Raw genomic sequence first — 17,259 nt, 5'->3', positions numbered from 1 at the left:
GGTCCCCTCCCCTGCCTGGCCCGCCCCGCCCCGGCCAGACAGAGCCCCGGTACACGGCAGCCCGCGGCGGGTCGCCGCGCCAGCCAAGTTGGGATGGGGGCCCGAAGCCACCGCCTGGCGCCCCAGAGGCCACCTGCGTGCTAGAGGCAAACTTTTGTCTCCCTCGGTAAAGTTGCATTGGCCTTCTTTTGCTTGCTTTGCGTTGCGAAGTGCCCCCTACCCCGGCCGAGCCCGGGCCGACTGGGATGCTGCGCCGATTCGGAGGGTCCCTCGGCCGGGTACCCGCGCCACCGCACGGGGATCGGGGGATCGGGTTTGGGGGGCCGGGGGCTGGCGAGGTGGCCCCGCTTCGGGCTCTGGCCAAACCGTGCGGGGACGATAGGGGGGGTTCGGGGCTAGGGACTCGTGGCCGGGGGGCGATTTTGCATCCCCCTTCCTACCTGGGGGAAGAGCCTGGCCTCTCCGGGTGCACAGCCTAGCCGGCCCCCACCCCGTCTTCACTGCGCCCGAGCCCCGGGCTGTTTTTGCGGGAGGTGGTGGGTAGCACCGCAGGCTAGGATGCTGCGAAGCTCCCGGAGGTGGGCAATGGGAGTGTGCCTTAGGGGAGTGTGCTGTGTGCGGCGGGGCTGCAGCCAGCCACTTGTGAACTTCTAGCTGCACTTCTCCGCGCTACCCGTCGCGGAGCCCTGCCTTTCTTTCTTCCTCGCTCCTTCCTCCCAGTCTTCGGGCTCTGTTGCCCCCCTCCCCCTCGGTCAGACTCTCCTCNTTTTTTTTTTTTTTTTTTTTTTTTTTTTTTTTTTTTTTTTTTTTTTTTTTTTTTTTTTTTTTTTTTTTTTTTTTTTTTCGGGGGCGGGGGGGGTAGGGAGGGGTGGAGGAAGGGAGCGTGTGCGTGTGTGTGTATATGAGTGTGAGTGCGCCCGCCGCGTTGGGGAGCTGGAAGTCCACCCAGCTCGGCGCCTTTTCAGCCCGGCAGTAATTGCTGTCATTTCCTAGGAAACCCGACTTTTACAGCGCGAGGAGCTCGGGATGGGGCCGGCGCGCTTCACCCCGGGTGACCGGCTGCGGAGGCGCTTGCGGGCCTCGAGCCCCCCCCAACTCCGTTTCTAGGGTGCCTCTGTCTCCCCACTCCCCTCTCTTCTGTATAATTTTTTATATGGCTCTCTGGGTAGATCCCCGCTGGAAAAGTAGACCCTTCCCAAGTCTGGTGCCGGGCCCTGGGGGGTGTTTTACGCGCTGCTCTGCCCTCCCGCCCCGGCATCCCGCTGGGTGCACGGCCCCTGGCGCGGTCCTTGCAGTCCGGTGGCCGCGGCGGAGTCCTGGGCCCCCGCCCCGCCGCCCTCGCCGGGCGTGTGAAGGTTTAATCCCGACAGCTTCAGATAAAGGGAGCAGTTGTAAAACGCTCATATGCTGTTTGCAGACGAGGCTCTGGGGGATGTTGGAGAATTTGAAAGTAAACGTTTCCCTCGCAAGCGGCATAAAATAGTGTTTAAACAAATATTGTATTGGCATGCTCAGGGGGCTCAGTGCCAAAAAGTAAAGTAAATAAACTGTGAAATCCAAAATATACAGCGGTGGAAAGCGGAGGAATAGGCGGACTTGTCGCAAGTCCCCCTGATGAGATCTGTTTGTTCTGACCACCTCACCTCCGAGCCCCCTCCCCGCCCATTTCCTTACCTTGGCTGGGAGTTTCCTTCCCTCGGATTCCCAGTGTCTGGGGGCAGGCCTCCCTGCGCGGGGAGCGGCCCTGCGCGGGGAGCGGCCCTGCCCCGGCTCAGTCGGGAGGGAATTCATTGTGTGGCTACCTGGGCTGGTCTCCCCCCAGGGGAGGGGTGGGGACCCTGGCCATGCTTGGCTGCTTTTAATTTTGCTGTTCTTTATTTAGGCTTTTCCCAGCTTCTGGTCTGCCCCCGGGCAGCAGAAGGTCTAGAATGTAGAATGTAGACTTGCAGATGCGTGCCTTCCAGGCCCTCCCTCCCCGCTGGTGCCTCCAACTGCACTTCTTGCTCCTCTAAGATCCTTCAGCTTCCTTGCTTTCGTTTTCCTAGACTTGCTGCTTCTCCCTCCCACGGCTGAAGGTTACAGGAAACTGTGGAGATGTTCCGTCCCCGATTTAAATTCCATTCAAACCCAGACAGAAGGAAAAGTTGTCCCTTGTCTGAGAGTTTCAAAGTGAAATTAATATTTTGTCATCTTTGGGATGGTTTTGTGCTTTCCTGTGGCCTGGAGAAATCTGGTGATTTCGGGAGGTTATTAGTGATTCTAGGGGGATTGACACTAATGCGGGAAGATCCCCATGGACGCGAGAAGCCCACCTGCCCAGGAGATAGCCCTCGGGTGAATCGGCCAGCTCCCAGTCTAGCATCCATGAGACTGTGCTCAGAGCAGTCTGTTTTCAAAGTCAGTGGATGAGGCTGAGAGGGGAACCNGGGGGCCCCCCCCCCCCCCCCCCCCCCCGTACCAGGGCCAGGCTGGAGAGGAACAGGGTGGGACCGATAGAGATGTTTTTCTCCCCCGTGGAAATTGTTCTGAGGGGAATTTGCAGACTCCTGCAGCAGAACCCTATCCCCCCCCCGCCCCCCAGCTCGCACTAACCCTGGCCTGGCTGTGGCCTTGGAGGGAACTTTGGACTTGGCCCACCTTGACGTTGTGATGGAATTAGATGAGGCCCTTCTGGAGTGCCACTGCACTTTCTCAGGGTGCTCCAGCCCACTTTTTGGGGGAGCGTCGGACAGAGGAAATCCTTTGAGTTGCCTGGTCAGAAGAGGGGGCCACAGAGCCGCTGGTCAGCGGCTCCTCGCCGGGCTGTGGGGGGCTGTGGGGGTCTTGGAGGCTGTGTACTGTGGCTGGCTTGTTTGCACTGCCGCCTGAAAAATACACAAATACTTCATGCTTTGTGTACTCCCACAAGTGCCCTGTACACAGTGCGGCCCGTAGGGCCGGATTAGCAAACCGGGGATTCAGCAGGCAGGCAGACAAAATTGGATATTTGTCTAATAAACACCCTTCTTCCATCTGGGCCTCCCTCGGCCACTCCGGGGCAGGGGGGGGGTACTTTGCCCCATAGATGCCAACAATTCCCTTTCAGTGAGACCAGGAGGTTGTCGTGTGCACTCTGAAAGCCCGGGTGACCCCTACCAACCCCGCTGGCTTGTTACGGCTCAGAACGGAGTCCTGCACCCTCGTGTACCCTTGGGGTGAGGCAGCTTGCCTTTTCTTGGGAAAGTGTGTGTTCAGCAGGGCTTACTTTCATCTGAATGATGCTCCCTCGTGACGCCGGTTTGAGGGAGGTGGAGCAAACCCGTCCAGCTTCTTTGGGCTGGGGTGGGGGGAGGGTCCTACCTGTGCCAGGCCCATTCCTGGGTGCACGGGGAGGGGGGGGATGGCCAGGCCAGGTGGGCCTCGCTGCAGACAGCTGCAGCTGTTCCCCGCTGGGCCAGGGCCCTTTGAAAGGGAACCCCAGGGAAGCAGTTCCCCCCTTTCTTCTTTTCAGTAAGTGTCAGAGGCACGGACAAATGAAACACGTGAAGAATGACAAAGAGAAACTATTCTCAGATTCCAGAAAATTCGGAGGTGCTCTATGTGTTTGTACCGACCACCAGAATATGCAGCCATTTCCAGTGAACGAGGCTCCCTGGAGTCTAAAGACCTCCGGTGGGGAGCGCCTCTGTAATTGTTTCCTCAGGCTTGTTTAAAAGACCCTAAGGGAAGGGGACATTGGTGTTTGGTAGTGTCCGTTGGAAAAGGGCAGCAGCTTTGTGGTTTTCAAATAAACACAGGACACCAGACTCAATATTACTCATGTTCTCTAAAATTAATTTGAGTGTTTGCTCAAAACCCACCTCATTGTTCATTGTCTTTAGATTTCGAGGGTGACGAAAGCATCCTTAACCTCCAAAACTATGTTGAGAACTCTGAAAAAATGCACCAACCAGAACAGAGTACTTTCTTCGGGTTTAATATCTTATTTCTCCCAAGTCCTTCATGAACAAAAGCAACCTCCATAATCCTGTTTGTCTTCTGATCTGGTTTCTTTAAAAACATGCAAGTGGGGGAACATAACTCAGTTAAGATGTGACCAAAGAGTACATATTAAACCGTTTTTGAGATTTTTTTTAAAATTTAAATTGAATAAGTGCGGTTTTGTGTGTGTGCTTGTGTGTTGTTAAGAAAAAAAACAGGTTGCTGGGAAGTGTGTTTTAACTGTGAGTGCCCGGTTTCCAGCATTAGCATAAGAAAAAAGTTTTAGTGCATTTACTATTGTCTTGAATGAAGAGTTTCGGCAAAGGGAAGGAAAGCCGCAAAAGGGTGATGGTCCATTGAGATTCGTGAGCAACCCCCAGCTCGTCATCTGCCGCTGAAATCTGTGATCGGATATCACTTTTATCTCTCTTTTCCATTCTCTGGCCTTTTTCACACGTTCACTTTTGTCAAGGTTTATTGATTATGTTTTCTTCTCTGCAAATCTGTGGAAAATTTAATGAACCAAAAACAGCAGTGAAATAAAGGGGACTTTTTATTCATTAGCACGGGATTGATTTCCCCCCTTGGGCCGAGGGCCCCTGGCCTCCTGCGAGGGAGGCGGGGGAGGAGGGCGGGTGGCCCTGCTTCAGGCTGAGGCGGGGCCTCCCCAGGCCTGTGGCCTCACCGCTGACCAGCACTGGTGAGCCTGGGACTCCTGTCCCAACGGAACATTCAGAGCTTGGAGATGGTGGCTGTTCCTGGTCAGCCTACCACGCTGCAGACCCCAGCCTTCTCCTCCGGGATTTCTAGCTCAGGGGACTTTGGGCAGGGGGCCGGTGCTCATGGGATATTTGTATTCCCCAACCTTACAAACCAGTTGAGTGCCTGCCTAGGCCTTCCCGGGGACACAGTTAAGTATCTCTCTTCCTCCAGCCCAGCTCGCAAACCTGTAATTAAGCAAAGCCCCTGGTGTGATTACACTTTGCTGACTCGGCTGGGTTTGGAACCGCTTCCCTCTACGAAATAGGGTGAACTCTTGCTCTTTCCAGAGGCTTCTTGGGCAGCCCGTGGTACAGTTCTACAGCACATGTGTCTGTCTGTCTCTCCCTGCCCTATTCTTCTTTCTCGCGTGCTCTCTCTCCTCTTTGTCTCCTTTCTTTCTCCCCACCGCTTTTTCTCCCTCCCCCACCCCCCTTTCTGCTTTAACAGCTCTCTTCCCCCATTTCCTCTTTTGCGGCTTTATTTCTCCCCCTCTCTCCTTTCTCCATCTCCCACCCCCCTTGTCTCTCCCTCCCGTCTCCCGTCCCTTCTTTCTCTCTGCTTCCCCCTCCCGTCCGGGTCCCCCACCTCACTGCCTCCCCTTGCCGCCTGCACTGGGCGCCCCGCCGAGGGCTGGCCCGGGAGACAGCGCGCCCAGGCCGCGGGGACCGTGCCCGCGTCCGGGGGACATTCGGTGCCCCGAGCGCCCGCGCGCCGGCCGCGCCGCCTTCCTCCCACCTGCCCGCCGGCCTGGTTTGCGGCGCCCGAACAATGGCCACATTGTCCCTCCGGAGCACCGGCCGCCTCCGGCGAGCGGCGGCAGGCCGGACCGTGCTCGTGGCGAGTCGGGAAGAGAGCCAGCGGGCCGGATCCCAATGGGCCCGAGCCGCCGCCTTTGTCGCTGGGCGAGCGCCCCAGAGTACGCGGGCCCCACTGCCCCGCGCCTGCGAAGCTCGCGGTTGCCCAACGCTGCGGCCCAGGCCCAGCCTCCCTCGCGCTCCCTATGGGCTGGCTCGCCCTCCCCTTCCCGGGGAAAGGGGGTCGAGGTCAGTTCTGTGTGCAGAGTGGGTTGAGAGCATTTCACCAGAGCCGGGAGACAGAGGGGCCAGGGTCCCAAATTTCGGGTGGCCTCAGAAACCTTTTCTGTAAGGCAGCTGGGAGACTGACTACACGCAGGGAGGGGGCCTGGACGCCCTGGGCCCACCCCAAAGGCTGGAGAAGAGCGTTGGTCTCCCGGAAGAGTCCGCACCCCTCCCCCTTTCGTCTTGACCTGTACGGAGGCGAGACCTCTTAGTTCGGAAAAAGAAAGATCTCTGAATGCTTAGGATGTTAAAAGAGCATCGGTCCCCGGGTCCAAGCAGATGCTTAGCAATGCTCCTTTGTGCAGTGGACAATGCAATAAGTCAGGCCGACTTTCGAGCCACATTTATAAGGAACTGTAAGGGCCGCTCAAGTACACTTGTGCTAAGTTGAATTGATTGAAATTTAATGGCGGTTAGTGGCGATGAATGGTAATGATTTTCCAGCGTATCTTTGGCATACTTGACATTAATAACCGGAGAGTGTGTGTCTATGCTCACCGAGGGCCTGCCACACACGTGAGGCATAGCATTATTCATTTCCTTCGCCTCCTTCCTCTGCTCAAATCCTTTTCCTCCTCACCATAATTCAGTTGTTCGGATGATTTAAAAAAAAAAAAAAAAAAGGGAAAAGAAGGAAAGAGAAAAATCTTTCTCCATTGAGCACGTACGTCATGTCAATATAATTTTGAGCTCATGATTTTTTTCAATTCCTACATAAATCAGCTTCTAATATACAGAATGTGATGAATTTGTCTTAGCTGCCATCATGAATTAATGTTATGCAAATAGGAGCTTTGCAGGTGAAATGATTTACTAAATAATTTCAACTTCTAATATTTAAACTCATTCATTATGTTGGGAGTTAAAAAAAAAAAGTCCATATTTTTAAACCTGAGATGGGGAGATTAATATGTAAGTATTTGCAGTGTAAGGCAGACCTTGATCTCCAGAAAATAGCTCTTAATTTGTTGATTCTTTCTTTGAGAATCTACAATTCACCAAGCAGTGTCTTAAGAAGAAGGGGCTAAAAGTCTTACCAAGTTTCATCTGGGGGAGGACACAAATGCATTTAAATAATTCCAACATGACCATCAAGGTAACATACATGGGATGGAACTAGCTCTGCTTTGGGAACCAAGAGGGGCTTCCCTTTCGAACTACTCTTGAAAGAGGAGTATGAGTGAGCCAGGTGGAGAAGGGTGAAGGGCCTTTGATGTCCCCTGAACAATGGCCACATTGTCATTTTTGTCATTTGCTAGTTAAGACCATCTTTGTCATTTGCTAGTTAAGACCATTTTTTAAAAAAATCTGTTTATTGTTGAAGTATATATGAGATACGATGTTATATTGGTTTCAGGTGTATAACACAGTAATTCGACAATTCTATACTAGTTAAGACCGTCTTAAGACCAAGTCATTGATACCTGCCCAAGAAGGTGGCAGGGGTATAGAAAGTTGGACAGAGGACCCCCCCCAAGCCCCCCCCCCCCGCCCTTAACTGTTAGGAACCCTTATGTACGTCATGTTTCGGGCTGCTTTCCTCTGGAAAGAGTTGAGGAGGAGTGCCAGATGGATGAGTGCATATGAAGAAAAATTAGCCCGAACCCTTGGGGTTACCCTGAGGGAGAGGGAGACAGGTCACTCAAGAGGTGGCTGACCCTGGCCAAGTTGCTTTGACTCTCTGTGGAAGGAGGGCTTTGTCAAAGGTGATCTCAAGCTTCTTTGGTTTCAGAATCCTTCGAGCCAGGACACCCCATCTCTGGCTGCCCATCCCAAAATCAGCCAGCAAGGCAAGGTGGGAGGACTGGAATCTGGAGAAAGTGTGTGGGGTCTCCGTCACTGCCTCTGCTTTTGGGGAGTATGTAGTGAGGTGCCCCACTTTCCCACCAGTCACTCTTCCTAGCCCACAGCAGTGCTCGGGCACCTCTGGGATGTGGTCATGGCGGGAGCATAAAGGCGGGTAGACTTGGGGACATTGGCAGGTGGTGGGGCTGGCGGTGGTGGGGGGAGCACATGGCCTGTGATAGCCTTTTCAGACTTTCTTGAAGGCTACAGACAAGCTGAAGCACATGGCCTGTGATAGCCTTTTCAGACTTTCTTGAAGGCTACAGACAAGCTGAAGGAGGGATGACACATAAATATGTCTCGGATCTCTGAAGATAAGGGTAGAGTTTTGACTTGATTTCTCCAAAAATTGAGGTCATTGTGGTCCGATGACAGGTTGAAGGCACATCACTCAGACATTTCCTCAGAAGGGTGGCTTGTGCTGTGGCGATACATTATGTGTCCAAGCTGTGACAGCGTATTTAGGGCCGGCCCTCGCTGTCTGCAGAGATCAAGGTGAGGGGACGTGTCTGGTGTCCGCGGACTGAGTGTGCGCATGCGTTGCCTTGTTTATATAGGGAAAGGAGAAATCAGGCTCCGCAGTGGCACAGCGAGGAATTTCCGGGTTTGAATGCAACTCAGATGTCTCCATCTATGCAAAAGGTGTGTACTACAGTCTGTTACTCACACACGGGGCATAGTATGTTAAGTTACTCTTCCTGCGCAGTGCGAATGCGGGGTGGGTGCTATGTATATATAATTATTCTGAAATTCATATATATCAGTAAGTCTCTTTAACTATCAGATCCCTTTAAGAACGAGATTCTTTTTTTCTTCTCCTAAGATGCACTTCTACAAAAAAGAAATAGCATAAGAAAATGAAGTCAGAACTGGAAACGCTTTACAGCGGCAAATCTGAGAATAAGGCCTCAGGCACCTAAAGTGGGGTTCCTGGGACTCCTGGATGAGATTCAGATTCAAGTGGGGAGCTTGTTAAATATGCAGGTTTTCAGGCCCCAGGGAGTACCTAGTGAATGAGAGAATTCTTGCCGTGTGGGGTCCTGAGATCTGCATTTTATGAAGGCTTTTTAGGGTAAGGTGATGGGGATCAGCGTTCTCTTTCTCTGATGCCCCCGGTTCCTTTGTGACTTTTGCAGTGAGAAAGGAATCGCACTGGCATCTATCTATAAGGCTGGGTGGACAACCCGGGATGGGCCTCAGCAGATCATTACGACTTTTAGCTGCCCGATTAGCTGGTGCTGGACTGGAGGTTGGGGCAGGAGGGCCTAAAATTGAGCTGTTCTGCTCCAGAACATCACAGAGCAGTGGACTCTAGGGCAGAGGCTCTCTTTCAAGGGACAGTGACAGTTACCTGCTTTGCTGTGAAAGGCGGCTTTTAGGCCCCAGGAGAAACCAGAGCTTAGTGAGCTTATTACGTGTGTAGTTCTGGCCCGAGTGTCCCTAGGATGTCTCCTTTTTTTTCTAAAGATTTTATTTATTTGAGATAGAGAGAGAGAGAGCACGCGCACAAGCAGGGGTGAGGGGCAGAGGTTGAAGCGGGCTCCTTGCTGACCAGGGAGCTGGGTGAGGGGATCGATCCCAGGACTCTGGGGTCATGACCTGAGCCCAAGGCAGACACTGAACCGACTGAGCCACCCAGGTGCCCCTGATTCATTTTTGTGTGTGTGTAAGAACCCTCCTGTGCGTCATGACAGCTGTTCTCTCAGTGCTCATGGCCGACGGCCAGAAGTTGGACCCACTTGGGGGGGCCCAGTTCAGTGTTTCCCAGGTTGAGCAGACATTCTGAAAGTTCCACTCACCCTGAGGTTTGGCTGAAAGGCCCGCCCTGGGGGTGTCGATGGTCTCTGCTGGAAGGTGGGAAGGAGATAGCCCAGCAGGAGTGGGCGTGCAGAGAGGAGCTGGTGGCAGCGGCCCGGAGGGGAGGATGGGCTGTGCAGCAAGTCCGCACCGCCCCCGCCCTGCTCACGTGCCCCGGGAGGTCAGCCTGCCGCCTGGCATCCTGCCCCCTGTCCCAGCGCCCTGTCCCCGCACCCTGGCCCTGGCGTCAGCGTCTTTCAGCAACATCCTGTCTCACTATGACTTGAGTGGTCTTCAGAGGAAGAAGGCACAGAAGAGCCTGGAAGGAGTCTGACGAGTGTGGGGCGAGCGGAACATGAGGACAGGCACGGTTTCTGTCAGGCCCTTGCCTTTCCGCTCAGAGTGCGCGTCCTGACAGCTGCCTCACTGGTGTGTTTTAGTATTAAATGAGGCTCCACGTGCCAGCCCAGCAGGGTCCTCGCTCAAGGTCAGGGTCCCGGGGACATCTTTCCTGTCGCTAAGGCCCTGCTGGCCTTGGACACTTGGGCCCTCACATGCCCCTGGCTCTGATGGCGTGGGCCGGCTTCCGGGGGCTTAGTGATCTGGAGAGGGCTACACTGCAGACTGTTGGCTTTGTGTGGGTACTTCAAGTGCACCTGGGCCAGGACTTCAAGAGAGCCTGAAAAAAGAAACCTTTCACGCATCCGAGCTTGGGACGTGTGGGCTTGTCCTCGTCCATGGTGCAGTTGGCTCAGATGGAGGCCGTTGGGAGGCATTTGGCGGGTCTGAAGGTGCATATTGTTTCCTGTCCACGTTTGCCTAGCTTCTCTGTGTGGTCTGCACTCCCGAGGGTGGGCTGTAAAGCCAAGTGAGGGCACCCAGCTCCACAGCTCCCTTGGCCCTGGGAGCCCCGTGGGAAGTGGGACGTGGGCTGGTGGCATTAACCTCTCCTCCGGGACTCTGCGGTGCAACACCTGGGTGCTGAACCCCCCAGATCCCGCCCTCGGTCCCAGGCCCTGCAGGCCCCCTCAGGCCCCCAGCACTCCGCCCTGCTGTCTTATCAGGAAGGGCTGAGCCCCCACGCTCTAGCGTGGTGCTTCTTCCATTGCCATCCCCAGCCATCTTCGAGGGGCCCACCTTGACGGGGTAGTCGGTGGCAGGCAGAAAAGCCAGAGGCAGCGTAAGGCTGATGGTGCCTTTGGAATCGGACTTGGAAGCCTGGGTTTGCCGAGCTGGAGGGTCCTGACGGACCACCTCCCCCACCACCATCCGCCAGTGGTGTGAGTCCTGTTCTTGCTCTCGGCAATTTCAGCTGTGAGAGCCAAGCTCCTAGCCCAGTGCCCGGTCACGGGCATCTACTAGCCAGCCTCGCGGAGCCGGCTGCCTGAGGAGTGAGCGCTGCGGGCCCCCCTCCAGCTGCCCTGCCGCAGGCCCGGCCAGGCAGACGAAGCGGGCGTGTGGGGCAGGCCTGGGTCTCATCCACAGCCCTGCCCAGCCCAGGGTCACCCTGTGGGCACCTCAGGTTCTTTACCAGTGGCCTAGGCCCTGTTGATCCCTCTTTTGTTTCTGTTTCTTTGTGTTTCCCTTTATTAAGGTTTAAAATCCTTTTCTTGGCATGGTGAGGGGCTCTGTGTTCAAGGTCTGGGCTTTGATTGAGCACTTGGGGATTCAAGCAAAGCCTTCTCTTCTGATGTAAAAATATTAAAAAAAACAACAAAATATCTTGCCCACAAGATCTTAAAACTAAGATATGCTTTTTTACAAAAAAAGCTTTGGGAACTAGGGAACATCATAAAGAGGGAAATTTCATTAAATATCCTTCCAGCCACTCTATTGTTTTATATGAAATAATATTTTGCTCTGTATTTTCTTACAAAATTGAAGTTACACTGTGTACAGTCATGTCACTCTTGATTCACTCAACATTATATCATAGACATTTTCCCATGTCTATTAATGAGTAATTTCTATTTATGTGGGGGTTTTTTGGGCAACATAATATTCCTTTGTCTGCCTCTATCATATTTTTACTCTACTCTTTTTACATGGTTGGATATTTAGATTGTTTCTAGTTTATGTATTTATTTAAAACATTTTTTTAAAAGATTTTACTTATTTGAGAGAAAGAAAGAGAGAGAACACAGGAGGAGAGGGAGAGGGAGAAGCAGACTCCCCACTGATCAGGGAGCCTGATGCGGGGCTCGATCCTTGGACCCTGAGATCATGACTTGAGCCGAAAGCAGCCGCTTAACCACTTAACTGACTGAGCCACCCAGGAGCCCCTTGATTGTTACTAGTTTTTGTTATTATAGATAATGTTGGAATAGATGTCTTTGATGTAAATGTTCACTTGGAATTCTGATCATTACTTTAGAATAGATTCTGAAAAGTGGTCCAGCTTGGCCAAGGTATTTGGACAGCTATGAAGCTGTCATTAGGCCTTAGTGGATTTCCAGTGGTATCTTCCTAGCTTTTGGGGAGAGATTGAAGATGCTGGTTTGAGGTTTTCAGAACTATGTACAAATCAAGGTAGAATAGTTATTGAGTGCCTTCTGCACGTCTGGAAGCATGCAAGTCACTTGCAGACTATGATCTCATTTTGTAGATGGGTAAACTGAGTCTTGGAGATACTGGATAATCCCCATGTTTAACTGGCCATGGGAAGCAGAGCCCTGAGCAGAGTGAGACTTGCTCTCCTGAGGCGTTGGCTTCTGAGTGCTGCCCTGGGAACAGCACCGTTTCTCAACTAGGGCGATTTGTCCCCCGGGGGTCATTTGTCAATATCTGCAGACATTTTTGGTTGTCACAGCTTGGGGGTTGGGTGTGTGTGTGTGTTCCTGGCATTTAGTAAGTGTGTTACCGGGCATCTAGTAAGTAATTGCTTTGCCAGCCCCTGCAACAAAGAATTATCCAACCCAAAATGTTACCAATGCTACCATTGGGAAACTCTGGGCGAAATGTCACCCACTAGGCTTTCCTCCCTGACCCACACGCCAGGACTCTGGTCCTCTTCTCACCGGGGCTGGCAAAGCAGGCAGCAGTGCCTTTTCACACCTCATTCTCACGCGGGGCTGGAAATCTTCAACCCTCTTCTCTGTGCCTTGAATTGGAAACAATGTGGCTGCTGCCATCAGGAGGAATTCCTGGAGCAATCCATCAGTCAATCAGCTAGCACTTACTGGAACATCTGTTCTGTGCCTGGCACTTATTAAGCTCACTGCCGGAAGCGCACACCTTGCTAACTTGGTTAAGAGCCGCCGGCCTCTGCGATCCCAGCAGGGTTCTCAAATGTGCATCTTCTTCCACGAGGCTCCATGCTAGTGGGGAGGCTACTTCAGGAAAGTCATGAATTGGCCAGAGTGACCTCAAAAGACAGCTACGGAGGAATGTTGCCCGGAGCAGGGATTGCCCTCAACTGTTGTCAGAGAGAAATTGATATGTGTGTTTTTCTGGCTCCAGGCTCATAGGTTTCTCGCTTCACGAGGAATTTTGTACCAGGCTCTTCCTGGCAGCTACTAGTCAGGGACTGCGGAGTCCTGGGTGAGAATAATGGGAGATCTGGGGTGGGGGCCTTTTGGCAGTGGCTCATGTGTTTAGCCCAACAGTGGTGCCTGAGCAGTTCTGGATAGCTTCTTCCAGAAGAGGGCCAGACCGGGTCTCCAGGATCAGGACTTTGCCATGGAGGGGCAGGGGAAAGAAGGACAGTCCAGGCAGAGCAACTTGGGCAAATGACGGACAGAGCGTGGCATTTCTGGAACCTGCAGGGGGTCAGTGTTACTTGGAGGGTGAGGTGTGGGGAGGGGCTCTGGCAGTCTGCAGAGGGGCCCTTTAGGAGAGCCTGGGAATGCTTTGAGGGGGTGGCTCTGTGATCCTAAGGATGGCCCTTGTGGTTACCCATGGGTTAACTCCAGGTCATGAGACATAAGCACACAGGAACCCAGGTTCTTTTGGGGGATGGGACATTGGGCAGCAAAGTGATTCTCTGTCTCTTGGGTTTGGGCTGACTCAGTTTCTCCAGTTTTTTTTCTGCCAGGGAGGCCAGGCACAACAGTGGAAAAGAGGGAATTCCCAGCAAATATGCACATACATTTTCTCACTCGAGTAACCTTTGCCCGTCTGTAGGCAAGAGCTTTGCCTATTTGTGACCTACTCCCTAAAGATAACTCCCCTTACAGGGTCACCAAGTGGCTGGTGGAAAAAGGAAGAGAAGATGAATCCGGTTCTCAGAATACTCTTCACTATGACCCTCAGGAACACTTTCAGTGCTTTAAGGGTAGTAGTGCTTATCCATCCATCCATCCGTTCATCTTCCTTCCTTCCTTCCTTCCTTCCTTCCTTCCTTCCTCCATCATCTGTCCATCCTCCTTCCATTATCCATCCATCTACCCTCTCTCCCTCACCCATCCATCCTCCCTCCATCACCTATCCATCCATTTTCCCTCCATCACCCATCCATTCATGCATCCTTCATCATCCATCTGTTCATTCATCCATCCATCCATCCATTTTCAATCCATCTTCCATCTGTCCATTATTGTCCATTCTCCATCCATTGACTCCAGGGATTTTAAAGGCCTTTGTTGTTGGTCCTTGGTGTATCTCTCCTCTCCTATCCATGAAGCCAATAACTGAAGGGTCACTTCCTTCATGGAGTCTTTCCCGTATCAGACCTGGGCTCCCACTTGTCTCGGGAGTTTCCCTTGCTTGTAACACTCGTTAATATTGTCATGCAGTTGTCTGTTTATTTGTGTTTAGTAAATGTTTATTGATAAATACATTCTGGGAGATTTTTCAGTGGGAGAAATTGGCATTTGTTCAGTGTCCTTCGACACCTCTCTTAAGAAATATGTCAACCAAGCAGTCTCCAGATTGGTGACCTCGCTTTGAGAAAGTAAGAGCAATTGTTATAAAATGATTCGATTGTAGTATAGCAGAGTTGCATTTTTATGCAATCTAAACATGTGTTGTATAGTTCATTTGGACTCCACACATAATTTCTGTGTATGACATTTGTATGCCCGCTTTGAGGGATGTTGAGGTGGGAGGCAGGTGGTTTTGGTGGTGAAGGTCTTGGAGATGTGGTGCGGTAACCAGGGCTCTAGCCTGGCTCTGCCTGAAGTTAACATGAGACATCCGTAGGCAGGCACGCCTCTCCTAGTTTACTCCTTGTCGGTCAAGTGAGGCGGCTGGGATAGATCATTTCTAGCCATGATATTCAGTGCCTGGGGTCACAGTTTCTCTATTCCGATGATTAGAGAGGGCTGCATTTGGGTTTGGAGACTCACGTGTGCTCACATCACTGATTTACTTGGGTAAGGAAGTAGCCTTGACCTTAGCATGGCCACAGGAAGTGCTCGTCTTTAAGCACTTTTACGCCGTCTCAAGATGGAAGGGCCTTAGAGACCATGTGCTGCTTTAGCGACCTCCACCACGAGGTGTGGGACAGGCACGTGGGTCCTGCCAGGCTCACAGCCTGATCTGTGCGCGAGGAATTTTCATTTGCATTTTACAGATGCTACGGAGGCTATTCCGATTTCACTGGAGTTGTTCAAGTTCCCAAAGGTAGAACAGTCAGGGTCACAGCTCCCCTCTCCTCCCTAGGGTTGGGTTCCCGTCCACACGGGCCTCTGCCATAACCTCTGGGAGGAGGGCAGGGCACAGCCTTTGCCTCTGCAGAGACCACCCCCCCCCTTGCCTGGGAGGTCTCTCCGTGGCAGCCTGGACAGTTGGGAATGCAGCCCCACAGTCAGTCCCAGCCTGCCTGCTCCATCTCTTGCTCTGACTGCTCCTAAAGGAGGTCTGTCCACTTGTTCTCCTTTCTGTGGCCCCCACCTCTATGAGGGAGGACCGTGAGTGTTTTCCCTGGGCTCGTTCTTTCCCGGGCTGGCTCCTGCCCCCTTGTTAATGGGCAAATCCAGGCCCTCCATGTTTCACACGACCCAGCTTGGCATCTGTTTGGCACCCTAGCTCCCGAAAGGGACTGTCCAGACGGCTGTGGCATGGCCATGGGGAAGGGATGGGCATATTAGCCCTTAATTTGAAAGGTTCAGTGGTGCAGGGGGTTGAGACCAGGTGCTGGAGACAGACGGCACATCCCAGCTCTGTGCCTCTGTTTTCTCATAGGTCAAGTGAGAATAGCTGTGGACCCATCTCCTCGGGGTATAGTGAGGATAAACGAGTTCACAGCTAGCATGTCCCTGGTACACAGTAATAAATCTTGATTATTATTAGTAAGGCAGCCCAAGTGGGCACCTTGCATTTGGGGACTAGGTCATGCAGCAGCCCCTTTAGGCTCCAGCCAACCCAAATCCTGGTTCTCACTCAGCGTGTGCTGCTGGTTTAAGTCAGAGCCCCCATCCTGCTAGGTTTTACGGACAGGCATTTGGGTGGGGGAGGACCCAGTGCTTACCAGCACCTGCACCCTGGCCAGGAGAGAGATCAGGTGTTAGCAGGGGTAGGTCCTAAGAGGTGCCAAGAGTGCACCTACCAGACATTACCTTCAGGCTGCCAGTGGCTGCCCTGGGCCTGGGGGGTGACCAAGCGGAGTCCGCTGTGCCCTGCCAGGCTCTGGAGAGGCCTTTCCAAAGCAGGTCTCCCAGCCAGATTCCTCCAGAAGCCAAGACAGTGACCATGCCCTCCCACCTGTAGACCTGATCAAGTGCGGACGGTTGCTGGGCAGAGAAGAGACACGAGCTTCCCGAGGCTGGTGGCTGGGAGGCTCTCGCAGACTAGCCCCCCATGGCTGCTCAGGGGCTTCTGCTGGGCAGGACAGCTGGAGTGAGGCTCCCTTGCCCAAAATTGTCCTGTCCCCATTCTCACCTCAACTTAGGCATCATGGTGGCCCAAATATTGAAACAACAGATTTGCTGTCTTGGATTGTCTACTTAATTCTAATCTTTGTTAATATTTATCTGTTAAGGGGCACCTGTGTGGCTCAGTCATTAAGCGTCTGCCTTCGGCTCAGGGCGTGATCCCCGGGTTCTGGGATCGAGCCCCACATCAGGCTCTCTGCTCTTCTGGGAGCCTGCTTCTTCCTCTCCCACTCCCTCTGCTTGTGCTCTCTCTCTCACTGGCTGTTTCTGTCAAATAAAAAAAAAAAGAAAAAATTTATCTGTTAATATTTATCCCCCCCCAACATTTTACAGATTCAAGATTGTATAGTTTATAATTTGCATCCTGTAATTTTTACTTAATACTTTTTGGTAAGCACTTGCTATAGGCTCTGTCAAAATGCATTTGTGGTTACTTCTTCAATTTTGGATGTAAAGGTTATTTCTTTCATGATCATAACTAATTCTTCAAAAAACCTTTATATATAAATGCTCTAAGATTATTAGTGTACTTAACTTCCTTTTTTTTTTAAAAAAAAAAACAGAAACTTGTAATTTTTGTAAACTAGTTAAGAAAAAAGATTTAAAAAGAAGAATGTAAAAGCCACCATGACCTGAGGCCCACATTCCCCATGCTCTTCGTGGGAAACCCCCTGAGCACCTTGGTCCCTTCTAGACCTTTTCTATTTATGTTTACTAGTATTTTCTACACTCACAGGATCACATCTCATAGATTGTTTTGTAATTTACTTTTGTCAATTACGACCACATTCGCGTGTGTGTTTTCCTTCAGATGTAAATCTTTGACCGTAACTGGTCACGTTCTTTGGATAAATTTCCAGAGGTAGAATTCCCTACCAAAGGTGAGGTCATGTTTAAACTCTACTCATATTTCTAGGCAAGTGGTTAAAAAGAAGTAACTGCCCCAGGGGAGGGCAGCCCAGGAAGCTCGTTTTTTTTTTCCCCCTTTGATACAAACTTAATAG

General features: G+C 52.1%; 1 protein-coding gene across 1 annotated transcript in view; it reads left to right on the top strand.

Moving 5' to 3' along the window:
• Positions 1–6: 6 nt before the first annotated feature.
• Positions 7–17,259, top strand: part of GLI2 (GLI family zinc finger 2) — a 265,688-nt gene continuing 248,435 nt past the window's right edge. The window contains exon 1 of the mRNA XM_034641957.1: positions 7–166. The gene's annotated coding sequence lies outside the window, so the exon portion shown is untranslated. The remainder of the gene's footprint in view (positions 167–17,259) is intronic.

Source organism: Ailuropoda melanoleuca, chromosome 2 (assembly GCF_002007445.2).
Source record: "Ailuropoda melanoleuca isolate Jingjing chromosome 2, ASM200744v2, whole genome shotgun sequence".
NCBI lineage: Eukaryota > Metazoa > Chordata > Mammalia > Carnivora > Ursidae > Ailuropoda > Ailuropoda melanoleuca.
Note: the sequence above shows the minus strand (reverse complement) of the source record. Positions and strands in the feature narration are given on the sequence as shown.